The 15,025-nt window shown below is 45.1% G+C and overlaps 1 pseudogene across 1 annotated transcript; it reads right to left on the bottom strand.

Annotated features, from left to right (window-relative positions):
- Positions 1–3,937: 3,937 nt before the first annotated feature.
- On the bottom strand, positions 3,938–6,531 carry LOC310843800 (mid1-interacting protein 1-B pseudogene; annotated as a pseudogene). Its single transcript, XR_014568689.1, has 2 exons — positions 6,017–6,531; positions 3,938–4,264 (listed from the first exon to the last, which is right to left on the bottom strand). The product of XR_014568689.1 is annotated as a mid1-interacting protein 1-B pseudogene (transcript).
- Positions 6,532–15,025: the final 8,494 nt, after the last annotated feature.

The following is a 15,025-nucleotide window of genomic DNA, read 5'->3' as shown; positions in this document are numbered from 1 at the left end:
GGGACCACAACTCCCATCATCCCTAGGTAACAGGACCAGTGGTCAGGGATGATGGGAGGTGTAGTCCCAAAACATCAGGAGGGCCGACTTTGGGGATGCCTGGCTTAACCCATGCTTGATCTTTCACCAAATCATAGAACCTTAGAGTTGGAAGGGACCCTGTGGGTCACCTAGTCCAACCCCCTGCAATGCAGGAATCTCTGGTCAAGCATCCATGACAAATGGCCATCCAACCTCTGTTTAAAAACCTCCAAGGAAGGGCAGTCCACCACCTCTCATGAAACAGCTTCTCCATTCCACTGCTGAACAGCAGAGGCTTGACAACCATATGTCAGGAGTGCTCTGATGGTGTTTCCTGCTTGGCAGGGGGTTGGCCCTTGTGGTCTCTTCCAACTCTATGATTCTATGATTCTTACTGTCAGAAAGTTTTCTCAAATGTTTAGTCAGAATCTCCTTTCTTGCAGCTTGAAACCATTGGTTCTGTCACGGTCCGGTTCATGGGTGATTAAAGTCCCGGCAGGGGACGTCAGGACCGGGGGCAAGATGGCGGGGTGGGAGCAGGAACGGGGATCTAGAAGCCAGGAGTCAGGAAGCCAAGAGTCTGAGGGTCAGAGAGCAAGGAGTCATGAAGTCAGGGGTCCGAGGATCACGAAGCAAGGAGTCACAAAGTCAAGGGTCTGAGGATCAAGAAGCAAGGAGCCAAACACAGCAAGGCTGTGGCAAAGAACCGAAGGGAAATGCTGACCTTATATCCCTTCCCGGCTCTTGCCACCAGGTGCTGTGAGTTACCAATTGGCCTCACCTGTGTGACCATGTCTTGCCTCTCTAGAACAAACTTAGGAAGGCCCCAGTCCTGCAAAGTCCTATTGGTCACAGGGCCTGGCTCCTGCACACACCCCTGACAGGCTCAAATCCTACCCTCCAGAGCGGGAGAAAACAAGCTTGCTCCCTCCTCCATGTGACAGTCCCTCAGATATTTGAAAATGACTATCCTACCTCTGCAGATGGTGACAGCAGTCACAAAATTAAAAGACGCCTGCTTCTTGGGAGAAAAGCAATGACAAACCTAGACAGCATCTTAAAAAGCAGAGACATCACATTGCCAATAAAGTTTGCTTAGCTTATTCGGCAGCCTGTCCTACCTGCTTTCTGTGAGATTATGGTTAAAAAATAAAAAAAAGTTGAATACAATCTATTTCATCTTCTAAAGTTAGAAGATGTCAGCAAGGTGATGTCTCTTAAAAAGCAGAGACATCACCCTGCCAACAAAGGTCCGCATAGTTAAAGCTATGGTTTTCCCAGTAGTGATGTATGGAAGTGAGAGCTGGACCATAAAGAAGGCTGATCGCCGAAGAATGGATGCTTTTGAATTCTGGTGCTGGAGGAGACTCTTGAGAGTCCCATGGACTGCAAGAAGATCAAAGCTATCCATTCTGAAGGAAATCAGCCCTGAGTGCTCACTGGAAGGACAGATCCTGAAGCTGAGGCTCCAATGCTTTGGCCACCTCATGAGAAGAGAAGACTCCTTGGAAAAGACCCTGATGTTGGGAAAGATGAAGGGCACAAGGAGAAGGGGACGACAGAGGACGAGATGGTTGGACAGTGTTCTTGAAGCTACCAGCATGAGTCTGACCAAACTGCGGGAGGCAGTGGAAGACAGGAGTGCCTGGCGTGCTCTGGTCCAGGGGGTCACGAAGAGTCAGACACAACTAAGCAACTAAACAACAACAACAACATTCTATCACCTCTCAGTCTCCTATTTTCCAAGCTAAACATACCCAGCTCTTTCAATCGCTTCTTAGAAGCAGTGCTGTAGGACCTCTGAATATCAGCACACCAGTTTCTACCTCCTCACTTTCAAAAGACTGTGATTATTATTTTTTAAAGTTGTGGAATGGGAAGGAAGGGAATAGAGAACACCGCTGCATGCTAGCTTGAAAACATGCCCACATTGTTATGTGCAAAAGTGCACTGGGAGATAAAGGACCCCTGTTTATTTCAAATGATATGTGTGTGCACAGCCTAAATCAGTGGTGAGAGGGCTGCAAGATCTGTCACACCATTGATCACTAGGGTTCATCCGGCTATGCCATAGTCAATGAGCGTAGCCCATGAAGCAGAGGAGCCTTCAGAAATTAGTGAGAGCATATTGGGGCATTGCACAGTGCTTATTGTTCAAACAGGGGTGTTACAAGCTATTTCCGACTGTGAAATGTTGGAAGAGGCAGGGACAACTACATGGCTAAGGCAGCAATCCTAGAATCAGGGACTTGAGCAATGCTGGATCTACATATAAACTAAACAAGGTATACTCTCTTGCCCCCCCCCCAAAAAAAAATTAAAGAAAATAAAGCACTGGATGTATATTTCCAAAATATAAGATAAACAAATAAAATAAAACCTACATACAGCAACAGTGTTTTGTGTTGTGTAGTATCCTGTGATGTAAGCCATGGGTTCCGCCTGCTAGCCTGCTCCCTAAAATATCACTGGTTTGCTCCTTTCTATATACAGGGTGCCTACATTTTGCATGTGCAAATGGATTTAGATAGCTATTAGGTCCATAAATTACCATATAGCATATATTCAGCACAAAAAACAGTGACAATTTGTTGCAGGATAGCTGGACATATAAAGGGCCCCATTACTTTCAGTAGCTTAGGGCCTCAACAAAGCTATATCCGGCCCTGGACATGAATCCCGAACAGGGACAGACTCAACAAAAATCTTGGTTTGATGTTACGGGAAGGTGTATTAGCATTTCTGGAAGACACACAGCTCTGTGGCATCACTTGTGTTTTCCACTCAGGAGGTCCCAGGATTGATGCCCAGTACAGTTGTACCTCGGGTTACAGACACTTCAGGTTACAGATGCTTCAGGTTACAGACTCCGCTAACCCAGAAATAGTACCTCGGGTTAAGAACTTTGCTTCAGGATGAGAACAGAAATCACGCGGCGGCAGCGGGAGGCCCCATTAGCTAAAGTGGTGCTTCAGGTTAAGAACAGTTTCAGGTTAAGAACGGACCTCTGGAACGAATTAAGTACTTAACCCGATGTACCACGGTATCTCCAGGCAGGGCTGGGAAGAACTCCCTGTCTGAAATCCTGGAGAGCACCTTGGCAAAATACCCTCTTGGGGGACCTTTCCTGACAGGCAAGGAGCAGTCCTCCTGTGAGGAAGCCATTTTGATTTATGCCCCTAACATGAAGTTGCTCCATGGAAAATTAAAAAGGCTTAGCGTCCGTTCACTCTTTGCCTTGTCCTGGGATTCTTCTAGTCACAGGTTTGAGAGGCTTTTGTCCTTTCACTTAAGCAGGGAAAACCCATTTGATGCTTGTTCCAATTCAGCAGTAAACAGATTTTCCCAGTAAAAATAGCGGGGGGGGGGGGGGAGAAATCCCTCAGACCCATGACTAGAAACTAGGTAGGGTAGCAATATTTCAAAAAGTGAAAATCTGGACATAAAAGCTTTCTCTTTTTTTGGCAAAGTTGGCAAGCTTTTTTTTGTTTTGTTTTGTTTCCTATTGTTGGCCAAAGTTGTTGAGTTTTATTGGCAAATCCTTTTAAAAAAAAGTTTTTGAGCTACTTTTTAAATTTGCCAAAGAAACCCACTTCTGATATAGGCTGCAATACGCCTGTATTTTCCAGGACATCTTAAAGGGTTTCTGAAAATTGAGCCCGGACGCTGTTTTCGGTGGAAATTGTGGATGTATCCTTAATCACACACAACACACACACAAAAAGGCTGAATTATGGGCAGGGCACTGATGCCCTTCATTTCCTCACAGGAGTCATGTGGTGGCACGGAGCTTGTCTCCAGTGAAAATGATTTCAGATAGCAAGCATAATAGGCAAAGACTCCGGATGAGGCCCATTACCTGTCAGGGTAGTTGACAATTACAGGACTAGATGAAACAGTGGTCTAGGCAGCTTCAAACAATTCAAAGTGCTTTATTAGTCTGAACTAATAGCAATATTTAAACATCAGAAAGCAATGGAAACCCAAGGCATACATTTGCCATGGAGTTTATAGATATCCATAAATACTGTATAGATAGCTGTTTTGGTCACAAATATAATATAGATAGCAATTACGTTCACAAATATCAGTGCTTGGCTTATTCAAGTAAAGTCCATGCTACACAGTGTTGTGGGGTAGATGCAGTCAAGGTCTCTAGATTGTCCGTTAAGAGTCTCTTTTGTACAGCCTCAGACAGAGGACCCAATTGTACACATGTGCAGGTTCAGAAATTCAGGTTGTCCTGTAAAATAGAAAATGGAAAAGGTGTTAACAAGGTGGGTTGTGTCTTAATTTAAACCAAGGGTCCCTGTGACTCAGCCCCAGAACTTTGCTGATGGCCAACATGGGGTTCTCCTGGTGTTCTTGGGGTACTACAACTCCCATATTCCCAGTTAAGTTGACCAATGGTCAGGAATGATGGGAGTTCTAGTCTGGTAACATTGGAAAGGCGTCATGTTGGCTTAGCTTTCCATTGAATAAATAGCCTGGATCTCAAAACTAAGGCCTGCAATATGAATGAAGTAATATAAGATTACCCTCACCACCGAAAGATGGACCTGCCAAGTCAGAAAATGGCATTCTGTAGCCCAGCCTGTGTTGACCTGGTGACTACAACTTCCACAGCCAACAATGGCCACCAAATTAACCAGGAAGGTAGGAAGAGTTTGCAAGCCTATTTTTAAAAGCTCTTTGACTCTGTTCACAGGCAGTGCAGCAACAGGAGACTACAGTTCAGTGGTGCAAAATCACATTTTATCACATCCACTTCTGTTGGCCGATGGTCGCAATGTGGAAAGTTTAAAAGCATGGATGCATACAAGCATGGAAAGAAAGCAGAATGTTTGATGCAGGAAACCAGCTGATAGAACCTTCCACAAGCTATGCCTGCCAGATCTTTTGAACCATGGCTCCCATAGTCATGTTGGCTGGGCTTTAAAAAGGCCGACTCAGGGGTTGCGGCGCTCATCTTGCTTTATTGGCCAAGGGAGCCGGCGTACAGCTTCCGGGTCATGTGGCCAGCATGACTAAGCCGCTTCTGGCGAACCAGAGCATCGCACGGAAACGCCGTTTACCTTTCCACCGGAGCGGTACCTATTTATCTACTTTCATTTTTACGTGCTTTCGAACTGCTAGGTTGGCAGGAGCAGGGACCGAGCAATGGGAGCTCACCCCGTCGTGGGGATTCGAACCACCAACCTTCTGATCAGCAAGCCCTAGGCTCTGTGGTTTAACCTCCTAGATCCTAGAAAAGGATCTAGGAGTCTTGGTTGACCACAAACTTGACATGAGCCAACAGTGTGACGCGGCAGCTAAAAAAGCCAATGCAATTCTGGGTTGCATCAATAAGAGTATAGCATCTAGATCAAGGGAAGTAATAGTGCCACTGTATTCTGCTCTGGTCAGACTTCACCTGGAGTACTGTGTCCAGTTCTGGGCGCCACAGTTCAAGAAGGGCACTGACAAACTGGAACGTGTCCAGAGGAGGGCAACCAAAATGGTCAAAGGCCTGGAAACGATGCCTTATGAGGAACGGCTAAGGGAGCTGGGCATGTTTAGCCTGGAGAAGAGGAGGTTAAGGGGTGATATGATAGCCATGTTCAAATATATAAAAGGATGTCACATAGAGGAGGGAGAAAGGTTGTTTTCTGCTGCTCCAGAGAAGCGGACACGGAGCAATGGATCCAAACTACAAGAAAGAAGATTCCACCTAAACATTAGGAAGAACTTCCTGACAGTAAGAGCTGTTCGACAGTGGAATTTGCTGCCAAGGAGTGTGGTGGAGTCTCCTTCTTTGGAGGTCTTTAAGCAGAGGCTTGACAACCATATGCCAGGAGTGCTCTGATGGTGTTTCCTGCTTGGCAGGGGGTTGGACTCGATGGCCCTTGTGGTCTCTTCCAACTCTATGATTCTATGATTCTACCACCCGCGTCCCATTGGCTGGGCTTAGGGGAGAACAATAGGTGGGAGAAGGCCGAGTGAGCCAATAACTCACCTTTGGTGTCCTTGGCGTGTGTCTCACCAGCGGAGAGAGATTTCGTTCTGGTTGATCTGCCCCATGATTTCATTATATTTCGAAGTCACGGCGTTGGCCCTCCTCGTCAGCTGGGTGAGGACACGGTGCAAGCCAGACATGTGGTAATGGAAGAGATCTTCCAGATCAGCCTTCTCCTTGCTCTCCTCTTCCTTGAGGCTGGGATTCTGGAAGTCAAGAGGTGCTAAGCCACCCTCTGCCCTCCCCTTGATGGCTTTTAGCAGAGTGTAGTCTTCATACAGGTCTCTCTCGCTGGAGTCTCCGTTGCTCAAGTTGGTCTCGAATGTTTCAGCCTGGTCTTCCAAGGAGACTCCGAGGAGGAGGCTGGGAAACATCACCGTTTGCTCCATCTTGCGGACGGCAGAGACGTATCTTTCCATGGCGATGGGTCGAGAGGGAGTCTCCGGATCTGAATTTGACTTCTTTTTCAGGGCCCCAATCTGCGCTGTGCAGGAAAGGTGTGTTAGGTTTCAGCCTTGCTGGTGGCAATTTATATAGCAATCTTGGTCACTTCCAGAGAGCCTGAGTGGGACAGTTCCATGCCAGTTCCAGACCCTCCTTTCCCAGGGAGCCAATCCCTGCTTCCCGTGAATTGCAAGAATTTGGCAGTGACTCGTCTGTGGGTTGCAATGTGATTAAATTTACAATCTGGATTCTATCCCAAACTCTTTTGCCCATATCAGCGACTTGGCATAAAGTTGGACACTTGCGTGTTCAGGTTGTCTTTTTTCTCCCCCCCCCCCCATAATGAAAGAGAGAGAGAGACCTAAATTAAGCAAGACTGGTACTAAATTAAACAGCTTTTGGCAAGCCACACTGCTGGAAAACCACAGAAAGACTGCCTTGGTTGGCATTGCATAATTTGCACTCAGTTTGTGATAGCTGGTTCATGCCACCATCTTGTTGCGGGGCACGTGAAGCAGAGATCTTACAGACTGTTTCCCAGACTTAGGTCACTTGCCAAAAAGACATTTGGCAAGCGACCTAAGTCTGGGAATCCACATCCCGTCTGAACGTCTATATAGGGTCAAGGGCTGGGCACGAGTCTTTAGCCCAGTCTCCTCTCTGTTTAAACTTCTTGGGCAGAGGTCTGTCTTGCCATCCGCAACATGAAGATGCCAGCTGGAAGTAATATTTACTGTACTGGCTAATCCAAGTAGTGATGTATGGAAGTGAGAGCTGGACCATAAAGAAGGCTGATCGCCGAATAATTGATGCTTTTGAAGTATGGTGCTGGAGGAGATTCTTGAGAGTCCCATGGACTGCAAGAAGATCAAAGCTATCCATTCTGAAGGAAATCAGCCCTGAGTGCTCACTGGAAGGACAGATCCTGAAGCTGAGGCTCTAGTACTTTGGCCACCTCATGAGAAGAGAAGACTCCCTGGAAAAGACCCTGATGTTGGGAAAGATGGAGGGCACAAGGAGAAGGGGACAACAGAGGACGAGATGGTGGGACAGTGTTCTCGAAGCTACCAGCATGAGTCTGACCAAACTGCGGGAGGCAGTGGAAGACAGGAGTGCCTGGCGTGTTCTGGTCCAGGGGGTCACAAAGAGTCAGACACGACTAAACGACAAAACAACAACAATAATTTATTATTTGTACCCCGCCCATCTGGCTGGGTTTCCCCAGACACTCTGGGCAGTTTCCAACAAAGATTAAAAATACATCAACATGTCACACATTAAAAACTTCCCTGAACAGGGCTGCCTTCAGATGTCTTCTAAATGTCATGTAGTTGTTGTTCTCTTTGACATCTGGTGGGAGGGTGTTCCACAGGGTAGGTGCCACTACCGAGAAGGCCCTCTGCCTGGTTCCCTGTAACTTGGCTTCTCGCAGTGAGGGAACTGCCAGAAGGCCCTCGGCACTGGACCTCAACATCCGAGCAGAATGATAGGCGTGGAGACGCTGCTTCAGGTATGCTGGACTGAGGCTGTTTAGGGCTTTAAAGGTCAACACCAACAAACTGCTTAGGAATGTAGGAAGCTAACTTATAGAGAGTAATTGAATTGGTCCATCTAGCTCCCACGGCAAGTGCTCTCAAGCTGATCGGCAAGGGGTATCAGGAGTTTCAAGTAGGGTCACTGGGCGAGAGACCTTGGGTATAATATACAGTGGTACCTTGGTTCTCAAACTTAATCCGTTCCAGAAGTCCGTTCCAAAACCAAAGTGTTACAAAAGGCACGCTTTCCCATAGAAAGTAATGCAAAACAGATTAATCCAGTCCAGACTTTTAAAAACAACGGCTAAAACAGCAATTTAACATGAATTTTACTCTCTAACGAGACAATTGATCCATAAAATGAAAGCAGTAATCCACGTACTGTACTATAAAATAAATAAGTCAGTATTGTAAATGATAAAAAAAATTTTAAAAAAAATTCGTACCTGCACTGATGATAGTCATTGTTTGGATGGGGGTATTTTATCCATTTACGCAGTCACATAATCAATCAATCGGTAGCTGAACTGGGTTCCACACAGTCACAAAAACAAATTAACTGAAAAAGCCTCAAAAACAAAATAAATAGCAAAAACAAAAGTGCCAAACTTAATCCATTACGGAAGTCCGTAAGACTTCCAAAATGTTCAAAAACCAAGGCGCGGCTTCTGATTGGTGCAGGTGCCCCTGAAACAATAACTGACAGCTACATCGGACATTTAGCTTCCGAAAAATGTTCAAAAACCGGAATGCTTACTTCTGAGTTTTTGGTGTTTGGGAACCAAAGCGTTTGAGAACCAAGGCGTTTGAGAACCGAGGTACCACTGTACAACTTACAGCATCGGAGAAGTTATGGAACTGGGATTTGAAATTCACAGCATGTTACACTTTGAAAGAAAACTATATGAAAATGATGTTGGTATTTAACTCCTAGTAAATTAGCAAAAAATGTATAAAACAGGGTCAAATATATGCTGGAAATGGAAGGAAAAAGAAGGCACCTTTTATCATATGTGGTGGAATGTAAGGAAGTAAAAAAAGGGGGGAATGATACATAATGAATTGGGGGGGGAATGTTTTAAAAAAAACCAAAGCCTTTATTTTAGGAATTCTAGGTGCCAAAATCCCAATGGAGCAGAAAAGACTTTTTATGTATGTGACCACAGCTGCTCGGATATTAATGGTCCAGAGATGGAAATAAGACAAAGTCCTGGCCAGAGAAGAATGGCAGATTAATTTGATGGACTATGCTGAAATGGCAAAATTGACCGGAAGAATCAGAAATCAGGAAGACCAAAATTTTAGCAAGGAATGGGGGAAATTTATAATTTATCTTAAAAACCTTTGTAAACGGCTAAAAATCATTAGTAGGCTTGGAATAACACTGGTAGTTTAATGTTGAAGTTTGGATATAACAGAGATGAAAAAGAATTAGTAAGGTAAAGGGACCCCTGACCATTAGGTCCAGTCGTGACCGACTCTGGGGTTGCGGCGCTCATCTCGCTTTACTGGCCAATGGAGCCAGCATACAGCTTCCGGGTCATGTGGCCAGCATGACTAATCCGCTTCTGGCAAACCAGAGCAGCGCACAGAAGCGCCGTTTACCTTCCCGCCGGAGCACTACCTATTTATCTACTTGTACTTTGACATGCTTTCAAACTGCTAGGTGGGCAGGAGCAGGGACCGAGCAACGGGAGCTCACCCCATCACGGGGATTCGAACCGCTGACCTTCTGATCGGCAAGTCTGTGTTTTAACCCACAGCGCCGATGCAGGAGGAAATATTCAACAAAAGGACCCACAAAGGGGAAGAGGGAAGGTCAGGAGATTCTTTGGAACCTTGTTTTGATGTTGGTTGTTGATAACTGACTGTAAAACTTTAGACTAAAAAACTAAATATGGTAATTTCTTTTTAAGAAAGAGTTTCAAGCAGGGAAACTCTTTCCTCCCTACCTGGAGGTGGTGAGGACTGAACATGAGATCTTCTGCACGTATAGCAGATGGTCTGCTGCTGAGTATTTCAACTTTTGTGGGTTTATTTACAATGCATGCCTGATCAGTTCTAGCCAGCTGCCTCTTAATGGTCAGCAGCAAACAACAAGCAGACTAGCATAGACCCAGAATATAATGTAAATACTTTTGGATGCTTGACCCCATCAAAACAGTCTTTGAGCACTGATGTTGTCTTTCAACGGACGAATGAGAGAGCGAGAAAGGGATGTCCTCTGTTTTGGGATGTGTCTCCTGAGCAGTTCATGGCAGGCCAGGTACACACATGGCTGTCTAGCCAAACAGCCTGGGCTGACAAGTGGGGTGATAACTTGGGCAAAGGGTTTGTGCCACTTGCCCCAGACTGAGTGAGCATGTGTTTGCTGGATGATCATCACCCAACCAGACACCAATTGTCAAAGGGAAAGCACAAGGTTTCGGAAAAGTTCAGGGTTCTTTGTTGCATTTCTTACACCAGACAAACACCAGCCTTTTGGGAACTGGAATTCAGGGTTGTCTAGTGAATGGATAACAGCAGATTCAGGCATCAAATATAGACTTGATAGGTAAAGGACCCCTGGACGGTTAAGTCCAGTCAAAGGCGACTATGGGGTTGCGACGCTCATCTCACTTTCAGGCTGAGGGAACCGGCGTAATTAAGGACTACACAGCCTTACTGGTTTTATTAGGGAGTTAGAGAAATTCATGTAGTCAATAGCTACCAGGCCAAAGAGAACCTTGCCTGTAATGACCAGTGGGACGATACTTGGTGTTGACCTTTAAAGCCCTAAATGGCCACGGTCCTGTATACCTGAAGGAGCGTCTCAACCCCCATCATTCTGCCTGGACGCTGAGGTCCATCTCCGAGGGCCTTCTGGTGGTCCCCTCACTGCGAGAAGCAAAGCTACAGGGAACCAGGCAGAGGGCCTTCTTGGTAGTGGCGCCCGCCCTGTGGAACGCCCTCCCACCAGATGTCAAAGAGATAAACAACGACCTGACATTCAGAAGACATCTGAAGGCAGCCCTGTTCAGGGAAGTTTTTAATGTGTGACATTTTGATGTATTTTTAATCCTAGCCACTCTGGAAGCCACCCAGAGTGGCTGGGGAAACCCAGCCAGATGGGTGGTATACAAATAAATTATTATTATTATTATTATTATTATTATTATTATTATTATTATTACTATTACTATTATTACGTGACACTGCCCACCGCAGAAGGTGAGCGGACGTCCTCTAACTCTCCATTTTCCAGACTACACCTGCCCAGCTCCTTCAACCGTTCCTCATCAGACCTGGTTTCTAGACCCTTGATCATCTAATTTGCCTTCCTCTGCACACGTTCCAGCTTGTCAATATCCTTCTTAAATTGATCCTTATTATTGAAATGTTTGCCGCCTTGTTTCCTTCAGGAGGAAGGGTGGGATATAAATTAAATATAAATTAAAATAATACAATATTAGTAATAATAATAATATTATCTACAGGAAGAAGGAGCCCTCTAATTTTCCCATTATGAACGCAGGACTTGCTTCAGAAATCCTGCAGAGGGACATCCCAAATGCCTTTAGGGAGGTATTTTTATATACAACAGCTGCAGCTGATTTGGGTAGCAAAGGGGTGGAAGGAAGAAGAAGTCCCAACAATAACGGACTGGCATAACAAGCTGCAAGAATTTGCTGAAATGGCGCAGTTGACAAATAGCCTGAGAGGCAATTCAAAGCAAAAATTTATGGAAAAGTGGGATAGATATAAGATATATGTTCAAAAAATACAGTAAAGGTTCGCTATCTATGCTAGCATTCGATTGATGTTGGAGAGAGACTGAGTCGAGAAATAAGACCAAGGGTACATATTGATATAGGAATGTATTAGATAAAATGTAAAGAAATATACAATAATAAGAGTACAGTGGTACCTCGGGTTAAGTACTTAATTCATTCTGGAGGTCCGTTCTTAACCTGAAACTGTTCTTAACCTGAAGCACCACTTTAGCTAATGGGGCCTCCCGCTGCCGCCGCCGCACGATTTCTGTTCTCATCCTGAAGCAAAGTTCTTAACCCGAGATACTATTTCTGGGTTAGCGGAGTATGTAACCTGAAGTGTATGTAACCTGAAGTGTATGTAACCCGAGGTACCACTGTACATTCATTTGTAAAAAATGAATATACAATGGGATAGGCAGGAAGTCCAAAGTGTTGGTACAAAAATGATTTTGGAATAGTTGTTTGCCCTTGTTTTTATATAAACTTTGTATACATGTTGAAAATTATTGTATAATAAGCCTTGTGATGTAATATGAGAATGTTTACCGAGGTAACATAAGAACTCTAATAAATAAAAAATGGTTTTAAAAAAGGAACAAAAACCCTGCAGGGATGAAATCTCCCTTCATCTTAGTTTCCACGCCTTGCATCAGCCTTCTTCCAGTGCCCTATGGTCTGTTGGCAATGAAGAACTGCAGACACAGCTGAACACTTCATGTTCTGGCAGAAGGGTTTCCAAAGTGTTTGGCCCATGCAATGCTGAGCGCTGCTTGGGCCAAAACGAATGGGTCAAAAGGAAATGGGCGCCAAGCAACTTTTCACTCGTCGAGACAAATTTCCCCATCTCTGGAGAGGGCTCTTGCTCCAAAGTGGCAGACGATTTTGCCAGCACTCATCCCAACGCCCAGCCCAGCTCTTCTCTATTATCCAGCATTTGCAAAATTGTGTGGCCTTGCTGAGTCCCAGTGAAAGGGTCAAAGCAGTAGGCACAGTTCAGTTCTATTTTGGGGAGATCTGTAAATAAAGCCACATTGTTAGCTGCCAAGAAAGGAAACAGTTGCCTCATATGTTCAAGGATAAAGGTTGCGATTGCCTAAAACGGTGCTAGAGTAGTGTCTTTTTCTTGGCATTGAACCCGTCCTGATCACTCGTTGGGTGACTGAGCTCCATCCAGTCTTTTTTTCTTTTTGAAAATAATTTTTACAGTGGTGCCTCGCAAGACGAAATTAATCCGTTCCGTGAGTCTCTTCGTCTTGCGGTTTTTTCGTCTTGCGAAGCACGGCTATTAGCGGCTTAGCGGCTATTAGCGGTTTAGCGGCTATTAGCGGCTTAGCGGCTATTAACGGCTTAGCGGCTTAGCGGCTATTAACGGCTTAGCAGCTTTAAGAATAAGGAAAAAAACTCGCAAGAACTCGCAAGACATTTCGTCTTGCGAAGCAAGCCCATAGGGAAATTCGTCTAGCGAAGCGATGCAAAAACCGAAAAACCCTTTCGTCTTGCGCGTTTTTCGTTTTGCGAGGCATTTGTCTTGCGGGGCACCACTGTATTTGGTTCTACAGATTTAAGATTATAATCATACCACATCAAATCCACAGTTAAAAGATTCCTCCGAATCTCTGGATTTCCCACCTTCCACTCCTTGGGTTCTGTTGTTACACCTTTTCTGCTGCCTCTTTTCCTCATAAACCAAGTTTTAGTAACTGTGTTATATCCGTAGTTTTCATTACAGTGGTACCTCGGGTTACAGATGCTTCAGGTTACAGACACTTCAGGTTACAGAAATAGTGCCTCGGGTTAAGAACTTTACCTCAGGATGTGAACAGAAATTGCTCAGCGGCGGGAGGCCCCATTAGCTAAAGTGGTCTTCAGGTTAAGAGCAGTTTCAGGTTAAGAGCAGACCTCCAGAACAAATTAAGTTCTTAACCCAAGGTACCACTGTACATGACAAGTGTTATTGCGGTCCTGCTAGTGTTTTCAGCTGCTTACAGTGGTCTTCCAAGTAAATTATAATTTCCCCCCATTCCTTATTAAAGTTTTGGCCTTCCTGGTTTCTGAGCTTCCCAATCAATTTTGTCATAATCCATCAACATGATCTGCCATTCTTCTCTGGTAGGGACTTTTATTTTCTTTCCATCTCTGGGCTAACAGCATGCATGCAGCTGTCGTCGCATACATAAGAAGTCTTTTCTGCTCCCTTTGAATTTCAGCACCTACAATTCCTAATAGAAAAGCCTCTGGGTTTTTTTAAAATAAAAGTTATTTTAAGTTATTTTTAAGTTAATTTAAGTTAATTTTTAAGTTATTTTTTTCCAATTCATAATATATCATTTCCCAGAATGTTTTTATTACCTTACACGTCCACCACACAGGATAAAAGGTGCCTTCTTTCTCTTTACATTTCCAGCAGATATTTGTACCTGTCTTGTACATTTTTGCTAACTTAAAAAGTAAAGGACCCCTGACAGTTAAGTCCAGTCGCGAACGACTCTGGGGTTGCGGCACTCATCTCGCTTTACAGGCAGAGGGAGCCAGCGTTTGTCTGCAGGCTGTTTTTCCAGGTCATGTGGCTAACATGGCTAAGCTGCTTCTGGCAAAACCAGAGCAGTGCACGGAAACGCCGTTTACCTTCCTGCCGGAGTGGTACCTATTTATCTACTTGCACATTTTGGCGTGCTTTCAAACTGCTATGTTGGCAGGAGCAACGGGAGCTCACCCCGTCGTGGGGATTCGAACCGCCAACCTACTGATTGGCAAGCCCAAGAGGCTCAGTGGTTTAGACCACAGCGCCACCCGTGTCCCATAAATACCAACAGTACATCATTTTCATGTAATTTTCTTTCAACGTACAGCATGCCGAGAAGGTCAAATCTGCATTCTTTAACCTCTCCCAAGATGAGAGTTGGATATTATGTCCCAAATCCCTCACCCAGTGTATCATTACAGATTTAACCTTTTCAACCTTTGTGTGCCATTTCAAAATCTATCTTCTATCCAGTCTTGCTGCGTACATTGTCCTCAATAAGACTGGAAGATTTAACTACTCTCACCACTTACAGTCCACCTTGAATTGCATTTGGCACCTTAAGATACCTGTAAGCTGTAGACCAGGGGTTAGCAACCTAAGGCCCACGGGCTGGAAGCGGCCCATGGAGGCTGTGTAACCGGCCCCCGAGCCACCCCCAAACTGAGCCTCATGCTCGGCAAGTCCCCGCGCAATGCGCTAAACCAGCACAGCGCAGCGTGGGGACTCTCTTCTGTGGCTCCGGAAATTGCTT

This window comes from Podarcis gaigeae, assembly GCF_964106915.1.
Source record: "Podarcis gaigeae genome assembly, chromosome: 4".
In the NCBI taxonomy this organism is placed as follows: domain Eukaryota; kingdom Metazoa; phylum Chordata; class Lepidosauria; order Squamata; family Lacertidae; genus Podarcis; species Podarcis gaigeae.
The sequence above is the reverse complement of the archived record's forward strand: the minus strand, read 5'-3'. Positions and strand labels throughout refer to the sequence as shown.